The 22064-nt window shown below is 35.0% G+C and overlaps 1 protein-coding gene across 1 annotated transcript in view; it reads left to right on the forward strand.

Annotated features, from left to right (window-relative positions):
• The first annotated feature begins 333 nt into the window (after window positions 1-333).
• Window positions 334-22064, forward strand: part of LOC138707838 (protein tyrosine phosphatase domain-containing protein 1-like) — a 436109-nt gene continuing 414378 nt past the window's right edge. The window contains exon 1 of the mRNA XM_069837814.1: window positions 334-544. The gene's annotated coding sequence lies outside the window, so the exon portion shown is untranslated. The remainder of the gene's footprint in view (window positions 545-22064) is intronic.

Below are 22064 nucleotides of genomic sequence, written 5' to 3' on the forward strand. Positions count from 1 at the left end.
TAAATCACGGGAACAAAAGCGGTATCAGCTGGCACAAAATTAGTTCAAATCCATTGTTACGAAAGTTGCTGCGAAGGGCAAACGCCGGATATGACGACTGTAAAAGTTTTGAGCACATGCGACATCGATTCGAGACGACAACGAAGGGAAGTCGCCGCCGAATTCTCGCAGATCGCGTTCTATTTATTACTTTTATGGTAACCTGTTGTGGCACACGATGTTCCGAGTACCTCTGTACAGCGCATGCCCTGTCACGGCGCCGTCGCCGTCGCTTTGTTTCGACCGACGTCCGTGCCGTCGCCGTGTTCCAACGCTACACGCTCTCCTGCCACCCCGACGTCGTCCTCCGCTATTGAGCTTCTCGACTTCAGAAAACAGCCGAATCTTGGCATGTCCGTTAGCACCACTTGCGTCTGTTTCAAGTATGAGTACAGCTAACACGTGTCAGTGAGTTGGTTCCCAAGATACGAACACCGCTTAATGGAAAGGGTCAAAGCGAATCTCGAGGGGGAGTAACACTGTTCCGTCCTGCCTGAAACAATACGTGAGTACATTTGTTGTATATGCGTGTGCATGCTGCAAACAATTGTTTAAACAATTGTCAGAAATCATAGATATATTCATATTCGAACTAGATAAACTAAAATATGTATGGTCGTTTAAGATAACAGAGATTAAATTTTAATATATAATTAATTTGAAGAATAAGTCAAATTATGCAGATTTTGTGATCCAGTTTGAGAGGTTTGGGAGAAAGGTGTCAATACCGTATTTTAAGGTACTATCCATCGTATACATGAGGTACTGGGGAAAACCGTGAATATGCAGAATTAAAAAAGTAATAAGGTTTTTAGATTTTCAAGGTAGTTAATGTTGTTCGAAATGTTCGGTTTTTACACCATATCATTGTTACAAGGCTTGAAGTCAGTTTTTTACGAAGTAGACATGTTGATAGATTTCCTAAAAGTTTTCTGGATTTAAAAGAGGATGAAACAAACAAATTATAATTTCCAGCTGAGTGTCATCATGATGCGTGATGAGTAAACACAAAAACATAACTTTAAAAATTATTAAACTAGTAGCACAGTTTTGATTATCACAATACTGAATGGAATGACCCAGTGCCTTTTAACAATGACCTACTGAAATGTTTTCTCACCAGTATGAAATTTCAGTCTTGAGCTTGAAGTCCTGAATCTTCAGATTACGAATTAGCAAGATATCACGTGGCTAGTCTGCTTTGTGTTAAATTTAAGTGCCCCGCTGTTTATATCAGCCTTTATTATTTTGTTACCGCACTTGTTGAGCGTCACTAAGAGTTCGTCAAACTTGCTGAAAAAAGGACCACCAAAAAGGATTTAAAAGTTCTGTACACAGCTACGAACAAATGATCTGTTTTAACCAGAGCTAGAAAGTTGGTATCAAAACTTAGTTTTACGAGCTTGGACTATATCTCTACCTAATGAAAAGTAATAGCGCATCTCTCAATGTCAGTGAACCAGAACGACAAACATGTACAACCGAGTGGTAACAAAACATGTGCTCCAACCGAGCACAGGCTTAGAATAAGAAAATAATAAACGAATAATATAAAAAAAATAATTTGTAATTATAAACTTCACAACTTCCAAATTAAAATAATTTACCCATAGATATAAAAAGTATAAAATTATGATTCTAGCCTCATTATAACAAATAATAATGATCATTTTCATTTTATGAAAAGAAATAGTCCCTTATTGTTCAGAAAAAAAACAATATTAATTTGTGCTTTGAAAATATTCGTTCTACCTCACAAGAACAATTCTGAAATATGATACAGCATATCTTCCCGTCATCAAGTGAACAACTACTTTGTGAATGTAATAGTGTATCTCGTGTGTGGCACATAATTTTAAACCCATAATTCCTTTCAAGAAAATTTTTCACTTCTATTTTAATGAGAGGTAAGAAGTTCGTATCGTAATTTCGATGTTGAACTTGGACTGTAACACAACAGAATGCATAGTAGCAAGAGACATCAACATTTAACGAAGAAAAAATATGCATGTTACACTCACTCCTGTTTGCATAATTATTCAATAACAGATGGGTTTACTTTTTTGGAATCATGCATAATATTAACGTTACGTCAACAATACAATAATAACAGAATATCTCACTTTGTTCAGAACCTAAAATATTAATATAAATTAATAATATTCTTCAAACTATTCACAACTCTACACAGCTCCACAGAATGCCACTATGCGTTGTTTATGTGAACATACTGTGTGTCGTCTGTAGCGAACGGTAGCAGGGCGAGGCGCATGTCTCATCTATACTCCTCACTGTACTCATCTGAAATCTACAGTTTTAGTACTATAGTCCCGTAGCTCTTATTTCCGGCAGCCAATCACGTTGCAGGTCAGCTACATTGAAACGTGTGCGTCTTGTCATTCGCTGCTGATGACCTTATGCACTTCCTAAGGCTCATAAATACTTGATATAATCGCCCGCCATTTTTGTTCTTTCGTTGACGTTCGCAGAAAGCACACGAGGACATTGTTTGCCGCTTATTTATTTGATCAATTACAGTGCGTTTGATTTATTATCATAGGAGTTACGACATGATAATGTTTAACGGTGCGGCAAATAGATTCCTCGTCTGGTAGCTCGGCAACGAAAGCACAAAAATGGCGAACGATACTACCTACCTAGAATTTATAGAGCCTTCACTTCCTAAGGCGTAAGCAAAGAGGAGAAGTCACGCCGGAAACAACAGCGACGCTACTATAACTTCCTACCTATGGTTGTAACACATTTCCAAAACCAAATCTTGGAGAGTCTGAAATCTGATTATACAAATGAGAAATATTGGCGCCATGGAGCGATACGAGTTGTTTCTCTGCAAGATACTTCAAATTTGTCATACAATCGGAGATTGAGGAAGTTTTCCACATTTCATAAGAAACAACATGTAACAGTTCCATAATATTTAAACATATAGGCCACATAAAATGTTCTGTTTTCACAGCTGCTACTGTCTTTTTTTTATTATCTGAATTTAAACTTCTACATATAGATCCTGCTCACTAATGGAATTAGTATTAGGTTATTTTACGACGCTGTATCAACATCTCAGGTTATTTAGCGTCTGAATGATATGAAGGTGAAATGAGTCCGGGGTCCAGCACCGAAAGTTAACCAGCATTTGCTCATATTGGGTTGAGGGGAAAACCCCGGAAAAAACCTCAACCAGGTAACTTGCCCCAACCGGGAATCGAACCCGGGCCACCTGGTTTCGTGGCCAGACGCGCTAGCCGTTACTCCACAGGTGTGGACTATTGGAATTATCATTGTAATCGACATGTCTCCATTTTATTGTCTCCGTTTGTCATTATTATAATTAGGGACAGTACTTTGTCCCAGGAGGCTAGAGGATTAAGCATTACTGGAGTTTTTACTGTAACGGATGAATGCGTGCATGTAGCAAGCGAAGTACTTCTGTCTGCTCACGCGAATCCTGTTTTGTCAAGTTGGGCAGAATAAAACATAGACCACTTTAACAATTACACTAATATTTACAATTTATATTATTTAAACTACGTACACTAGAATACGCTATTTTTACTTTTTACGTTATGATAAAGAATATAGGCCTACATTGATCAAACATTACTTGCGCTATGATGTACAGTGTTGTGTATTGTAATGAAAGATATTTTATTTCATAATACACTACAGTAGAGCGTCTCGTTTAGGCACAGTGAAAACGTAAACAAGGCGCAGGTAAAGTGTGGGGGGAGAACGAACCGTACGATAAACACGAGGGATGCACAAGGTATTAGTTACAACATTTAGGCTATGGCGGAGCATTAATTGAAATTATATTTTCCAAATACACACAAAACAAAATAACAGAAATTGCATAACGTCATCATATACACACTTTAACAAACAAGCAATTGTAGCGTTGAAATAATTCAATATAAGAAATCAAGTTTTGCTACTCATGATGTTGCTTTCAAGCAGCATTTTTTACGGTCATGAATTTCATTCTCTGTGTGACTAATATAATATCATCGTCTTTGTGGTCGAATTAACAAAACTACAGTATATTGGTCTGAAGTGACAACGGTATTTCCTAAACATAATTATCCCTTCTCAAAGGTCAATTTATTCAGGTACAGTACCCTTCTCAAAAAAGCGTTGTCACTTCATACCAATATACTGTAGTTTCGTTAACTCGGCCACAGAAGACGATGATATTATATTAGTCATACAGAGAATGAAATTCATGACCGTAATAAATACTGCTTGAAAGCAACATCATATAAGTAACAAAACCTGATCTGTTATATTGAATTATTTCAACGTTACAATTGCTTGTTTGTTAAAATCTGTATACGATAACGTTATGCAATTTGTGTTCTTTTGTTTTGTGTGTTTTTGAAAAACATACTTACTTACAAATGGCTTTTAAGGAACCCGAAGGTTCATTGCCGCCCTCACATAAGCCCGTCATCGGTCCCTATCCTGTGCAAGATTAATCCAGTCTCTATCATCATATCCCACCTCCCTCAAATCCATTTTAATATTATCCTCCCATCTACGTCTCGGCCTCCCCAAAGGTCTTTTTCCCTCCGGTCTCCCAACTAACACTCTATATGCATTTCTGGATTCGCCCATACGTGCTACATGCCCTGCCCATCGCAAAGGTGTTTTTGAAAAATATAATATAATTTCAATTAATGGTCCGCCATAAATGTTGTAACTAAAACCTTGTGCATCCCTCGTGTTTATTGTATGGCTCGTCCTCCCCCACACGTTACCTGCGCCTTGTCTTTTTTCACTGTACCTAAAAGAGACGCTTTACCGTATAGCGCTTTTTTTTTCTAAATAGTGTATAATTGTGTATAAAGGGGCTTTAGACATTGACTACTTTCCAAAGCCGATTGTCAAAAAGACTACTTTTCGTCTTTAGAATATGATCTTTCTTCGAATATAAATTTGTGGAATATGATTTCTATTTTTCACGTATCAGTTGTCCTTCATTATGAAATATCGTCCCTTTGATACAAATTGTCTTATTTAACACTAAATTGTAATTGTTTAATTATTCGAATTACATGTAGGCTAACTGAACACATCTACATTTTGCTGCTATTATTATTATTATTATTATTATTATTATTATTATTATTATTATTATTATTATTATTATTATTATTATTCATAATGTACTCTCAAGGGCACGTCTTTCACTGCAAACATAGCATTCTCCAGTCTATTCTATTTTCCGCCTTCCTCTTTGTCTCCTCATACGATCCATTATCTTAATGTCTTCTATTATTTATAATATCTTCTCCCCAGAACTCTTCTCCTGTTCACCATTCCTTCCAGTGCATCCTTCAGAAGGCAGTTTCTTCTCAGCCAGTGACCTAATCAATTCCTTTTCCTCTTTCTGATCAGTTTCAGCATCATTCTTTCTTCACCCACTCTTTCCAACACAGCTTCGTTTCTTATTATATCTGTCCATTTTACACGCTCCATTTTCCTCCATATCCACATTTCAAATACTTATAATCGTTTCTCTTCACTTCATCGTAATGTCCATGTTTTTGCCCCCTTAGAGTGCTACACTCCACACAAAGTACTTCATTAGTCACTTCCTTAGGTCTTATTCCAGAGCTCCGCAGATAATGTTCGCTTTCTATTAAAATCTTTCTTTCCTATTGCTATTTTCCTTTTGAATTCCTGGAGTCAGCTCATGTTAGTATTTGAAGCTGCCTACTTGTTCTACTGGCTCATTTCGAATTCGCACGTTTACGTTCTTTATTTTTCTTCCGATAACCACGGTCTTCGTCTTGTTTACGTTTATCTTTGTGCCATACTATTCACAGCTGTAGTTTTATATTGTGTGCCACAAAACTATACCATAATGACGATTGTGGACCACAAACTGAGAAAGGCAGCAGAAATTTTGTAGAACATACTGCATGTTTAATTTGTCAAATGCCTTTAAACCAACTTTTAACTTTTTACTTGAATGTATTCATGCAATGCTAATAATATTTCATCTAACGACGCATTCAACTGCGAATATTGTTTCAAAATTTAATGTGTATGAATAATGGCTGAAAAATTGTGCTTGCAGATTTCCATGAAGGACAGGGTCCCTTTAAATGCTGTAGGTCTACGAAAAATTACACACTACTTTACTTCACCCCTGGAGGAAGACATGCTAAGAATACTATCGCCCTTTAAAATCCGTCTCCCTCTGATGATTTCAGCCCGTGAACGTAGAATCCAGCTGCTATTATGGTAGTGACGTTCTGTGTGTCAGCCAGAAGGGAAGGAGAGAAGTACCGGTACTGACAATGAGACTTACCTTTCCCTCTGTCCGCTGCAGCAGAAGTATTTGCTTACCGTAATATATTTTATCCACTTTGATTATGTAATGTGGATTTTACATCACTAATACAAATATGGTAAACATTCATTACGCAACTAGTTACGTAATATAAACTACACATTAAATTAAGTAAATTGGAGTTGATTTTATTATAAACATTAATAGCTTACGCGGGATTTCGGTGGTACTAAATATTTAATTGCAGAATATGCAGCAATTTCAATATCTGAATCCTCATTTTGTACTCATTTTAACAATGTATTTTTAATTATATTACTGCTGTTCTTCTGTTATATATTGTGTTCAAAACTAATAATAAAACAAACACAAACGAATCGCCTCTCACAGGAAGAAACTAATAATACAATTGCCACTCCACAAAAGACATATTCGAAACTAATAAAAAAAAAACATTTTTAATCAAAATGTATAAAGCGTACGATATACTTGTAACTACATATTACAATATTCGACTTGTAATCAAACTCTTAATGTAATATGAAACGTTATGATGCTCATGTCGTAAATAATTATGTTCCAGTTTTAATACCTGGAAGTACAACTTAAAATGTGAAATTTGTACTGTATGAAAGAGAATAATTGTTTTAAATCGACGTATTTGTGTTTAATAAATCATAAATACAATCTTTCAACGAAGGGAGTTATATTTTTGAAACATTTATAGAAAAAAAAATGAACGTGAATTCGCAGAGTTTATCCACTTGCTATAGAAATAAAAAAATCTTGGCATCAAAGTTGACATTCTCAACCGGACAGATACAAAAATAATCTTATATCAATACTTATTCACTACTGTTTCCAATAGTGTCTACGTTGATTTTAGCAAGGAGAGAAATAAAATTCTTGGTTTCAAACTGGACACACTCAGCCGGAACGTTGACGCTAAAACTGTTTGTAACAACCTAGAACGGTGAGATGATTTTGTAAACTTCATATGAGAAAAAACTGTTCACAAATATATATTATCTTAACTTATAATATTAGTCTTCGTTCCAAAGATATGCAGGTTGGCATATTTATTGCTAGAAATGTTCCCTGCCTCGGAGATGATAATCCTCAATCAACTCTGAGTTACATTGAAGCTTCAATAACTTCATCTGTAACTCTGGTGGCAATTTATTGGGAGGAACAATGAATGGACTTCAGAAAATCTTGAAGACTGCCTTTGTAAAATTTTATGATTGTTATTATTATTAATAATATTATTATTGCTATTATTATTATTGGTCCACACCTGTGGAGTACCGGTTAGTGCGTTTGGCCACGAAGCCCGGGTTCGATTCCCGGTCGGGGCAAGTTACCTGGTTGAGGATTTCCGGAATTTTCGCTCAACCCAATATGAACAAATGTTGGGTAACTTTCGGTGCTGGACTCCGGACTCATAACACCGGCATTATCACCATCTCATTCAGACGCTAAATAACCTAATATGTTGATAAAGCGTCGTAAAATAACCTACTTAAAAATAAATTATTATTATTATTATTATTATTATTATTATTATTATTATTATTATTACTATTATTATTTAGTCAACTGACCGAAGACAGATCTGAACCTTGTAAGTGAGACTAATAAGGCATCACTGTTAAGGCAACTAAGCCAGGAGATAATGGAGTAGGCTGGCCAGTTCCTTTCCTCCTCCATTGCCTACATCGCTGACTAGCAACATATTTCACTAATCAGACATCAGATATATACAAACAATTATTCTTTCTCTGACACATAGCGTCAATTGAGATGTACTACCTGATAATAGATAGGCCTATACGTATCAGTTTTTTAGTTGGTTATTTAACGAAGCTGTATCAACTACGAGATTATTTAGCGTCGATGAGATTGGTGATAGCGAGATGGTATTTGGCGAGATGAGGCCAAGGATTAGCCATAGATTACCTGGCATTCACCTTACAGTTGGGGAAAACCTCGGAAAAAAACTCAAGCAGGTAATCAGCCCAAGCGGGGTTCGAACCCGCGCCGGAGTGCAACTTCAGACCGGTAGGCAAGCGCCTTAACCGACTGAGCCGTGCCGGTGGTTGCCTGTACATATCAGTCAGAACATCAGAAGTTTATTATTAAAGTATTATTATATTACTATTATTTTGAAAACTATAATAATAATAATAATAATAATAATAATAATAATAATAATAATAGTAATAATAATGGCGGCCGGGTAGCTCAGTTGGTAGAGCAGCTGGCTACGGACTGGAAGGTCCGGGGTTCGATCCCAGGTGGTAACAGGATTTTTTCTCGTTGCCAAACTTTCAGAACGGCCCCAAGGTTCACTCAGCCTTCTATAAAATTGAGTACTGGGTCTTTCCCGGGGGTAAAAGGCGGTCAGAGCGTGGTGCCGACCACACCACCTCATTCTAGTGCCGAGGTCATGGAAAGCATGGGGCTCTACCTCCATGCCCCCCCAAGTGCCTTCATGGCATGTTACGGGGACACCTTTACCTTTTTTTAGTAATAATAATAACGTTAAATTAATTAAATGATTTTTTGCATAACGCGGTACCGGTATTTAAATTTCAAAGAACACAATTCTGAGTGGCATTACAATGAAAGCTCACAGTACATTGCATTATCTTTGTAAGCAACGAAATACGGATGGGCCCATTCCTCTTTAAATATTCGACCTCTTCTTGTGGGATAAATCGCGTGTCTATAACGTGTTTATATCGGTGGTCCGCATTGAGCTTCATTTTAAACTGGAGTACCTACTGTCTTGAAAAACATGAGGCCAACGTGTTCGACTAGTTTCTACTGGTGATCAATTCAAGGATGAAGGAATGATACAGGAGCAGCTGCCTTGTCACGGAGTGGAAAATTACATCAAATCAATTTTACAATACAATCTATTAAATCAAATATATTTTCCTTTTTTCTATAAATATTTACACTTCGAACCAACATTACTTTTATTTTCCTTTAAACAAAATAATTACTTTCCCATCTGTTTGACACTTGAGTCAAATTGCATAGGCATACAACTGAAATTGTGAAAACATGTTGGGTGATAAGAATAAAAATGAGTATATAGTAGGCCTATATACTAGACTTTTTTTTAGTAAATACTCTTGTTAGTAAGAATAAAAACATTTAAATACCTACTCATTTTTTATTATAAAGGGTGATTCACGAGGATTTACCGTCCTTTACGGAGCTTATTTCCGAAGACATTCTGAGCAAAAAATATCATATAAAAATGGTCCTATTCTCAATATTTACAGAGTTACGTTTCGTTATTGGAACGCATTTCTGTGAACGCGTGATCTTGGTCAGCGTGCAGTCAGCAGCCAGCGCGAGCGCTACGGAAATCAAAGAAAGATGTATGCAGTTACGTAGCGCGACGAGTGCCGTTCCCAAGTGTGCGGCCAAGTGTACTCAAGCGGACGGCGACATTTTTTAAAATGTTTTGTAAACTCTCCAAGATTGTAAATTAGGATGCAAAATTGAACTGCAAATAATTAAGTCGGTGGAAGTGGTGTGATTTGTAATAATTGTTGTGATAAGTGCGTAAGAATAATGTAATTTCCTAGTTAAAAATAGAAAAAGATGTCTACGAAGAAGCTAAGGAGTTCACAGCACATTTTTAGCTTCATAATACTTGACAATTAAAGAAATGATACTTCTGAATGGTTCATTCTCTATTTGTATTATTCTTTTACCTTCAAACTAAAGAAAAAACGTATTTTACAAACAACTTTAAATTAGTGTAACTCTGAAAATATTGAGAATAGGAACTATGTTCATATGACATTTTTTGGTCAAAATGTCTTCAGAAATAAGCTCCGTAAAGGACGATAAATCCTCGTGAATCATCCTGTATGCTCATAACATGGAAGCATGGGTAGAATATGCTCAAGTGTCCAGAATATATACTCATATCTGGTAAGAATAAAAGCTGGTATATTCTCATTTTCATAAGTTCTTTCTCATGTTATTCTGAGTATGGTTTGTGGCAGGCTCAGTTCTGAGTATTTGTTGATTTGTGTTCAGTTTAAAGTTAAGTCTGAAATAATTGCAGAATATATGAACGATGTAGTGCCTCATGGAAAAATACATGAACATGTGGATCCAAAAACTTCTAAAACTTTTAACGCTTCACAAGTGATTGTACAGTAAGGTCCGAAAGTCTTATCACCCCCTCCCCCTTACTTCTATGTTGATGTGAATCCATTTTAAACATATCACAGGAGATGTGTGACAGTGGTTATACCTTACGTTCCAGCTTGTTTAGTGATCCAGAACATCAATATGGGCACCATCATTGTCGTGGCACAAAACGATGCTGCGCCATGTCCTGTGTGAAATATTCCGCAGCAAAGGCGGTGTGGTTTCTCTGTGGGGAATAATTAGGCAGCCTGTCTCAAAACATCGATACCAGACAATTGATTTGAAGCAAGCTGTTAGGGAGGCATTCAGTGAAACATATAGAGAGGATTGATACTACCTCTTAAAATCTTAAAGTCATCAGAATCCAAAAAGTAAGGATGATAGGATGGGAGCCAATACTCCTCTATAGGAGTTTTCCTCGAGTTTAATGGGGCTATGAAAGATTTTAGTAAAAGTTACCAATAGAGCTAGGAAGTTGGTACCAAAACTATGAAGTTGTATTATTATTTAGTATTATTCATTATTAATAGTTCAAAAGTACCTAAACTTAATAATTGAAACTGATATATGCACAAATAGTGATAATACACAATAAATATATAATTTAATAACAAATTTTCTATCATATAACTATTCAATTTATGTTGGTTTAACTTACACTTACTTCTGGTTTTAGTGCAAGTTTTCACCCTATCGCATACTATGAAGTTGTGTGAGCTTGGATTAGTCTTTACCGAATGAAAGTAGTAGCGTAACTCTCAATGTCAGTGAACCAGAACGACAAACATATACAACTGGGTGGTAACGAAACATGTGCTCCAATCGTCCACAGCCTTAGAACAAGAAAATAATAAACTAATAATAAAAAATAATAATTTGTAATTATAAACTTCGTAACTCCCAATCTAAAATAATTTACCCATACGTATAAAATAACATACAAAGTATACAATTATGATTCTAGCCTCCTTAGAACAAATAACAATGAATATTTTGTTTTTATCAAAAGAAATACTCCTTATATGATGAGGAAAAAGTATTTGTACTGTGAAAATACTCATTCTACGTCATAAGATTTACTGGAGAAAATCTGATATGATACAGTATTTCTTACTATCATCAGGTGAAGTACTACTTTGTGAATCTAATGGTGTATCTCGTATGTGGAACATAATATTAAACCCCTAATTCTTTTCAAAAAATTTTTCCATTTCTATTGTAATGACAGCTAGGAAGTTCGTATCGTAATTCCGATGTTGTACTTGGACTGTAACACAACCGAATGCATAGCAGCACGAGACGTCAACATTTAACGAAGAATAATTGGGGAAAAAATGAACGTGTTACACACTCCTGTTTGCATAATTATTTAATAACAAATGATTATACTTTTTTGGAATCATGCATAATATTAACATTACGTAAGTAATACAATAATAACAGAATAGTTCATTTATTCAGAATCTAAAACGTTAATATAAATTAACAATATTCTTCAAACTGTTCACGACTGTACACAGCTCCACAGAATTATACTATAGGCCTACCACAGTCTATTATATACAGTCGCGAAGCTCAATATGTAGTAAATATGCAAACATTAGATAGTTGCTCACCACTAGGATCGCTAATATCGCCTCATTACAGGCAATGCAAAATAGTACTGTCACAGTCTATTGTTTCTAGCACCCTCAAAACTCAAGCTTCGTGACTGTATATAGTAGACTGTGGGCCTACGTTGTTTGTGTGAAGTGCGTATCGTCTGTAGCGAGCGAGAGCAGGGCAAGGCGCGGGTGACATCTATACTTCTCGCTGTACTCAACTGAAATCTACTGTTTTGGTACGAACTTCCTACCTATGGTTATCAGTATTTTACATGTTAGGATTTCCTTCCACTCTAACCCCTATGGTGGGTGAGGAGTCAGACCTTCAGACTTCCGCGAAGCAAGTACACTGTGTTTCTAAACCAGTGGTGACCAAAACTCGAACGGCAGTGATTACACGCGAGACAGTCCAAGAAGTAAGGAGACGGGGGAGAGGTACATGGCATGAAAACTACAACCAGTGGTGATTCGTGCACAAACATTGAGTTAATCAACCCCGCGAATAAAAATCACAAGCTTTGCTGTATCAGTAATGTCACTACTGTCATCAAGCACCAATAAAAAATATATACAAATTTTCTTGTTTCTTTTTAATATTCCACAACGAACACAATCAGAAATTTCCTGAATTCTCTTCTGGATATTTAGTCGAGAAATGCGCAGTTTTTCAAAATTAATTAACAACTTTCATTGTACAAATTATTTTAGCCACGATCATTACGCTTTTATAAAATCCTCCTCCGTTGGAAGGCTTAAGAGAACGAGCTATTTCGTTGGCCACTAGATAGCTAGCTTCCTTACATTTATTTATGTCATCTTCCTCTTCATGATGATGATTAAAGCTGATTTCAGTTCTTGGAGTTTAATAGCTCGTTTCATTACTACACTAGCACTTAATATTCAATCAGTTTCTCTATAATATTATTATTATTGTTATAGTTATAGTGTTCAGTTATTACTACATTCGTCTGTGTCCTCATTTAAGGCGCTTAGTTAACTGCGTACAATGCCGCCTAGTAAAGATACATGTTCTAAATGTAGCGCTGCTTTCTTCGGCAGACAAAAGTTCCTAAAGTGTGTTGGGCCTTGTGGCCTAAGATTTCATCTTGACTGTTTAAATATGAGTGAAGTGGAATACGATTTTTTCATGAAGGGAGGCATTTCCTCCTTCAAGTGTGATGAGTGTACCAGTGCTGCGAAGGCGGTTCATGGTGATAACACTCCTGTGAAACCGACCAAGAAGACCGATAAGAAGATCATCTCGCCTACTAGAGAACTTGAACTACCTAATTTACAAAGTAAGGAATCTCTCTCTGTACAAATAGAGACGGTACGATTGAATAGTGAATCCATTCTAGATACTTTAACAGTTATTCTGGAGCATGTTAAAAATCTTGAAAAAGAAATGGGTGAATTAAAGAGCGAGAATACTGCCCTCAAATTACAAATGGCCGAGATTTTGGTAAAAAATTCCTGTCCTTGTAAGCCTGATCAGATTGTCTCTAAATTGGGTCAACAGTCCACTGTTCGCCCGGTTACTAAATCCTACAGTAGTGTTTTGTCTGACACTGTTAATTCTCGCAATCATGCGAAGTCAGCACCGAGTACTTCATTTGCTCTTACTCATCATAACAGTAATGAGGTAATCTCTGCTGTCGTACGCACAGACGATAGCACTGTTGCGTTATCAAATAACGTAGACTCTGATGGTTTTCAAACTGTCACTCGCAAAAAATTTAAGAAACGAGATCCTAAAGTTGGCACTCTAACTAATAGCAACTTAGAAATGGCTCCAGAGAGAATCAGAACCAAATCTCTTTTTGTTTCTAGATTTAGTCCTAATGTAAACGAGAATAATATTAAGGATTCACTCTTTCATCAACGTAAATTAAGGTCTCTCGAAATAACTAAATTGAAAACAAAATACCAGTCGTATTCCTCTTTTCATATCTCAGTTGATGAGAGGGATTTCGAGTTAATTAATAATTCTGATGTTTGGCCTGCGGGATGCCTCATTGCACCCTTTTTTGGTAAACTTAAACCTGAGCAGCATTTTGCTCCACCAGGTACTTCAGTTGATTCTAGGGTTAATGCCTCTTAATATTATTCTCTAACTCTCAATGCACAGTTCTAATAATCATCTTGAGATATTTTACCAAAATGTTCGTGGTCTTAATACAAAAATTGATGAAATTTTTCAAAACGTAGTAAGTAATAATGATATCATTATCTGTCTTACTGAAACATGGTTATCTGAATCAGTATTAAATACAAACTTATTCCCTAACAATTATACTGTGTTTCGAGCAGACAGAACGTATGAGGACACCAATAAAAAAAAAGAGGTGGGGGTGTCCTAACTGCGATTAACAACCAGTTACCTTTTACCTGTCGGCGATATGATTTAGAAATTATTAATGAATGTGTTTGGATTGAAATTAAAATGGCTGATGGTATTAATTTATTAATTGGAAATCATTACTTCCCACCTGATTTCGGTCATAATCACTTAAAATCTTACCTCAATTTTCTTGAAAAAAACCTTGATACTCATAATTTTAGAATAGTAATTATTGGTGATTTCAATTGTCCTGGTATGGATTGGTCAACTGGTTTTAATCTTAATGATATTCATTACTACTCTAAAATTAAGTCCAGTGATTTATATTCCTCGTCTTGCCTTCTGGGATTAAACCAAATTAATTTTACTGTTTCAAGTAAAAATCTACTTGATCTTGTCTTTACTAATATTATTAATAGTACAGTAAAACTAGCAAATCATTCTCTAGTTTTGGAGGATTCTTATCATCCATCTATCTCCATTAATCTTGAAGTGTATTTGTCACTACCTGATCACTGCCAATCCAGTACCTTCATAAATTATTCTCAAGGTGATTACTTGAAACTCTATTCCACTCTATACAATCATGATTGGAATTCCATATATCAAACTACTGATGTTAACGTTGCTGCTAACGCGTTATCCCAGATTATGAACAAAGCTATTTCTCTTGCTGTTCCTGTCACTTTCGTAAAAAAATCGCACTATCCTAAATGGTTTTCAAATACCTTGCGTATACTTATTAGGAAAAAGAACAAAGCACATAGAAATTTTAAGAAATTCAAAACTGATCACCATTAACAATTTTTTTCCAATTACAGAAAACAAGTTAAAGCTATGATTAAATCTGACAAATTTAAATGGTTACAATCCATTGATGAAAATTTGAAGAATGAACCTAATAAATTTTGGAAATACGTAGAATCTTTTCGTAAATCCAATAATTATCCCACCGAATTATTAATAAATGGGATTCACATTACTGATCAGCAAGAAATTGCTAATGCATTTGCTAATCAATTCAAATCGATTCAAAAACAGCCTAATTCTAATCTCTGTTTGTTGGAGTATAATTCTACTGACTTCTTATCCTTACCTAAAATTACAGTTGATGACGTTTCTTTAGCCATAAAAAAGCTTAAACCTAATAAATCAAAGGGCACTGATGGCATTCCTAATTTTATTATTAAGGGATGTTCTAATATTCTAATACCCGTTTTAACCTTTATATTTAATTTAAGTTTATTAACCGGTACATACCCTACGCTTTGGAAAGAAGCATCCGTTATTCCTATCTTTAAGAATGGTAAAAAAAATGTTGTTTCCAATTATAGACCTATTTCAATATTAAACAATTTCTCAAAAATTTTTGAAAAAATAATCCACAAACATGTTTCATTTTATGTTAAGAATAAAATTAATTCAGCACAACATGGTTTTACTAAAGGTAAATCAACAACTACAAACTTAGTATCCTACCTTAATCTTGTTATGCCTGTTGTTGAAACCCAAGGTCAAATTGACTCAATTTATATCGACTTCAGCAAAACGTTTGATGTTGTACCTCACAATATTCTGATAAATAAATTAAAAAACTTTGGTCTCTCTTCTAACTACGTGAGCTGGTTTGAAAACTATTTAACTAATAGACAATGTTGTGTTCGTCTAGGTGATTCTCTCTCGGACCCATTTAATTGTTTATGTGGAGTTCCCCATGGATCTACATTGGGCCCTCTATTATTTTTATTATTTATTGATGACATATGTAAAAGAATAAGTTCAAACTACCTGTTATTTGCTGATGATCTCAAAATCTTTCGCTCAATAAATAGTTCTGCCGATTGCCAAACTCTTCAAAATGATATTAACTCCATTGAACTTTGGTCTGACATTAATGGAATGAAAATTAATGAAACAAAACCTTTTGTCATTTCGTACTCTCGAAAAACTACTTCCATAAAATTTAATTATTCTCTTAATAACGCCTGTATTATTAGGAAAAATTCTATAAAAGATCTTGGTGTACTACTCGATTCTAAATTATACTTTCACGATCATGTTCAATATATTTATAATCATTCAATAAGAATTCTTGGTTTAATAAGGTCTATAACCTATTCTTTTTCTACTCCTGAGTCACTATTAATTCTTTACTTTACTTTGGTTCGCTCTAAACTTGAATATGCATCTGTAGCCTGGAATTCCATTACTTCAACCGATTCGGTTAAATTGGAAAATATTCAAAGAAAATTTATTTCCTTATGTGCTTTTCGATATATACCCAATTCCACTGACTTTAACTATGATATTACCTGTAAATATTTTAACTGTTGTAGCCTTTATGCTAGACATCTAAATCTTGATTATCAATTTTTTTGCAAAGTTATCAAGGGTGATATTGATTGTGAGTCTATCATAAACAATATCAGCCTTCGTATTCCTACAAAAGGTTTAAGATTTCAAAAAAATTTTTATAACCGAAATTCAAAATCACTTTCTCCAGTCTGTAGATGCATAAAATATGCCAATTTGCATGGGCACAATTTAGATCCTTATAAGGTTTAGTTTCGTTTAGATTATTAGTTTTTACTGTTTGTACTCAATTATATTTATGTATGTTTTTGTTATTTAAGATATTATTTATTTTTGTTTTGCACCTTTGTATCTTCTGTTTGTGTATTGTGCTGAACTATAATTGGCCTCTGGCTGTTGTTCAGCACAAAAATATTAATAATAAATAAATAATAAATAAATAAATAAATAAATAAATAAATAATAATAATAATAATAATTATTATTATTATTATTATTATTATTAAAACAATAACTAGTAAATAACTGATAAGTCGTCAAAAGATTTAAAAAATATATTAAAGTGGAGATATAGTGTAGTAATTATTTTATCCTTCAAGGGAAAATGTAGGCCTATATATTGAGGCACGTATATAAGAATTGTGGTAACACTTGCTGGTAAATAATGATAATAATAATAATAATAATAATAATAATAATGATGATAATACCAATACCTGTTATGCCTGTGTATTCAGCGTAATGCCCTGTAGTGTCGCTTCTATATACTACTACTAATTGAACCGTTGAGCAAAGCAACGTATTACATTTTCTCCGACAGAACAGGGAATAAATTCCTCTTCCTATTCTGTACGAAACCTTCTGTTCCTGCTATAGACAGAGCGACATGATACCGACACTGCTTACCTTCAGTACGTGAGCGAGACAGACAGCAATGTACAGGAAACTTCCCTTATCAGTATGAATGTCTTTGATTGCATCATGTAATTACGATATCCAGTTTGGTCACCGCTGTTCTAAACTATGTAGTTGCTGCTGGAGTCCATGCATTGGCTTTGTAACTTGTGTTCTGTCGTTACAATTAACTGAATCTGCATGATCTTCAGCTTACCAGAAAAGGTTGCTATGGTGATACGGAGTTTAGAGGGGTCGTCGTATGGTGACATTCGGACAAAATTTCAACACCGATTCCCTAAAGCTGGACCCGCAGACAAAACACTTAACACGCTGATTAATAAGTTTAAACGTATTCAGATATTCACAACGGAGCCCGTACGAGGACGTCCATCATCCTCTGAAGCGCCATCAGTTTGTCCATCCGACTTATGCCCGTGTGCACCATTCTCGATTAAAATTTGACCATGGTTAAGTCGGCACTTGATCATCTTCAACTCAAATTTGCGGAGTATCAATCTCGATCAAAGTTAAACAAGCGAGTTGATGATGATCAAATTTGATCACGGATGTGGGACCAAAGACGTTATAATAGTATACTAGACTCACACAGAGCGCTGGTGTGCTGTCCAAAATTGAAACCAGTCTGCGCATGTTTACGCCGCCATGCTACTGGTAGAAATAGAGCGGTAAACACGATTGTCATACTTGTCCTTTGTTTTGTCTCGGGTTTTTTTAGTGAATAGTGTGAAAATAATGGCAATATAATTTTGAAAGATGATATATTATCGCCGCGGACTCATGCTTAACATGTCGGCATCATACAATAACGTGCGGTGTGGTTTAAAAAAATAATTTTGCCGACCAATTGTTGCTCTGTAGGTTTCACTCTAAGCGTCACGTTGTCACGTCTACTTTCTCGATAAGAATAAGCACTAGTTTGTTATATTGTTAAATGGCTATTATTATTATTATTATTATTATTATTATTATTATTATTATTTCATATACGAGTACGTTGGCTTTCTTAACTCTTAATAATAACTCTTTAATAATAATTTTTAATCACATACCTTAATGTTCGTCCTCAGCACAAGACATTGCAACCTCGGGTTTAGTCTACGTGGATTAGACAAGTAAGTGTCATTTAATAATAATTGAAGCAGCTTATTGGTTGCATTATTGAAATTGAGTCGAGTGATTGGAGCGGCGACACAAGAAATTGAAAACAATAATACAATTAAATTTCAAAGACCTGCCGAACGCATGAGGCCGAATGTTAACCATGAGAGCGCGGCGATAATACCATCCCTGTTTAATTTTCCAAGCTATTTGCAAAAGGTACTATATAATATTATCTCTGTTGTTACAATATCAATATCATTAAAAATCAATCAGTAGTTTACGACAATAAAGAATACTTAATTGTTAGTACAGGTATATCAGACTGTAGAGAAATCCCACTGAGTGAATTATTTAGACTTGCACATCAGATGTTAAAACATTAGTGGAAAGATAACTTTTTGTTTTTATTATGTAAATGAATTTATCTGCAACATAATAAACTTTCATTCAAGATCCATATATGGATAAATAAATATACAGATAATAAATAAATAGCTATAATAGATAAGCCTCCTTTATGAATTTATGATTCAGAGTTCACCTATAAATAACTCTTTTACATTTTGCCGGATATATTTTATTAACAAAAGCAAGGAATGGCATCTTATTGATATTACATATGTGCATAAAAATTATGTACCATCACTCCGCAAGCAATGATAATATATATATTTTTTTTATTTATTTAAAATAAAAATACAATATGTAAAAAATCCACACATAAAAAGTATGTGGTTTTTTTATCTTGCATAAAGTGATTGTTTAGTTTTTAGGTCTTCACGTTACCTATTGTTTGCAATGTATTAGGTACCGATACTTTTTATAATTGATAGCATTCCCTTTATTAATTGAAGAATGAATTCAATGTAATTTGGCTACCTTCGCATATTATATTTTGCCAGATTACCTATGTCCTGTGGTCTAAAAGTACCGGTAATATAATTTATTTTTGATTCTCTAAAACTTAACAAGTCTATACTGATAATCGCATATTTATTTCACTTAGGAATTTGATTATAACAAGAACTTGTGTAATCAAGGTGCATATATTTATGTCTTGTGATCTAAGAGTTAATATGTTAATATAATTTTAGATTCTCTGAAACCTAACAATTTGCTGATTATCGTAAAATTATACAATTTATAATGTGTATTGTGTAGGCCTATTTATGGATGTATCAGTATGTTTTCTATAAATTGCTGCATACGTATTTTCTTTTCTTTAATGTTCTAACACATATCAATGAAACTTTGAATATGTTTATTTCGTCCTAATTTTACGTTAAACGTCGAAAATGGCCATAATATGTCAATTTTAGATCATCACAGCCAGGGGCGGACGCAGGATTTTTTTTCGGGGAGGGATTTGAGGAGATAGTAAAAATGGAATAATGAGAAATAAGTTTATATACTCTCAATTTTTTTCGGAGTCACAAACATTTACAAGTTGGCCTGAGTAGCGTAGTCAGTATAGCCTTCTGTGCTCGAAGTTGCGGGTTCTATCCCAGCACAGTTCGATGGTATTTAAGTGTGCTTAAATGTGACAGGCCTCATATCGGTAAATATATTGGCATATAAAAGAAGTCCTGCGGAAAAAATTCTGGCACACCAGTGACGCTGATATAACCTCAGCAATTGCGAGCGTTGTTAAATAAACCACAATTTTTAAATTTTAATATTTACAATGACTGCAATACAAAAACAATAACAGAATGACATTTACAGGAGAAGGCGAAGAGGCTTTTTAGACATTTCATCCAGTACTTCATGAGCTTTTACTTCTACATTTTTATGTATATACATCAAGGCCAGTCCATTTAATCTGTCTGCTCCCATCGTGCTCCTCAAGTAAGTCTTCAAATACCGCAAAGTTGAGAACGACCGTTCTGTTGTTGCTGTAGTTACAGGCAATGTGCAGAAAAGTTTCAGAGCCTTGTGAGTGCAGGTAAAAATAATTTCATTGCACCTGTTCAAAGATGATATAAAATCAGTAAACATTAGGTGAAGATTTTTCTGATCAAGGAAATTTCTTCTCCACATCTTCAATTCATTGAAGAAAGACTGGTGATGCATCAACATCATTGGGCCACTGATTTACTATAGCCTCAACAGCAGTTTCTAAATCTTCATCTGATGCTCGCACTATGTTTTTAGGCAGCAAAGTTTATATGGACTTTAGGATTCCCTTATGATTTAAAAACCTGTCCTTGAGCTGACTAATGAAATAGTCTAAGAAGGGAAGGAGAATTGAAAGCCTAAAGTACTCTTCAGGACTCTCTGTCTTGAAGTTAGAATGCTGTGTTTGTCTCCCTGCAGTTCTTGGAATTTCCAGCGTAATTCCAGTAAGTTCAGCAACACTTTTTGCCTCTAGGTTCACTGGCTGAAAATTTAAACGAAAATCTTTCAGTTCTCTTTCTAGATTCTCACATAGTTCAGTGCATGTCTTAAGGTCCATCTGTTCTGACTGTAGTAGACTTTCTAAACCATGTGACAGACTAAAAACATGGCTAGCTACAATCATAGATACCAAAAATGTTGGTTTTTCTATGGCTTATATTACGATGTACCGAAGTACATATTATAATATTTCAGTGCAGAAATTCTGCGTCATCATATGATGATGGAAGAGTGGAACGGAGAAAAATTCTCTCCGGCACCGGGATTTGAACCCGGGATTTCAGCTCTACGTGCTGAAGCTTTATCCACTAAGCCACACTGGATTCCCCTCCCGATGTCGGATTGAATCCTCTCAGTTTAAGTTCCACTTCTTGGCTTCCCTCTAGTGGCCTACCCTCATGCACTGCGTCATAGAGATGTATGACAATGGCACAATGTCCATACATGTGCAGAGGTGCATATCATGATATACGAAAAATAATCACTTTGTGATTTAAGATGGTGTTTATTCCATCGGATCCTGGCCACTTAGTCACTCATAACGAGTTATATTATTAGTCCTCTTGCGTTGGATCTCTTGTAGTGTCAGAGAACAGTGCTACTCTCCAGTGGGCAGTGGATCATAGTTGCGAAGCAGAGACAAGAAAAATCCTAGATATAGGGATTTCTTTCAATGCAAAGATACATTTATTTAACATTTTAGCAAAGAGAATTTACGTGGAAAACCCTCTAATTCCTATGTACATTCACGGATTAAAATCAATATTATTTCTGTTTCTTGTTTCGTATTTTTCTAAAAATTTCGGGAGGGGATATATCCCCTTAATCCCCCCCCTTGCGTCCGCCCCTGATC

This window comes from Periplaneta americana, chromosome 10 (assembly GCF_040183065.1).
Source record: "Periplaneta americana isolate PAMFEO1 chromosome 10, P.americana_PAMFEO1_priV1, whole genome shotgun sequence".
In the NCBI taxonomy this organism is placed as follows: domain Eukaryota; kingdom Metazoa; phylum Arthropoda; class Insecta; order Blattodea; family Blattidae; genus Periplaneta; species Periplaneta americana.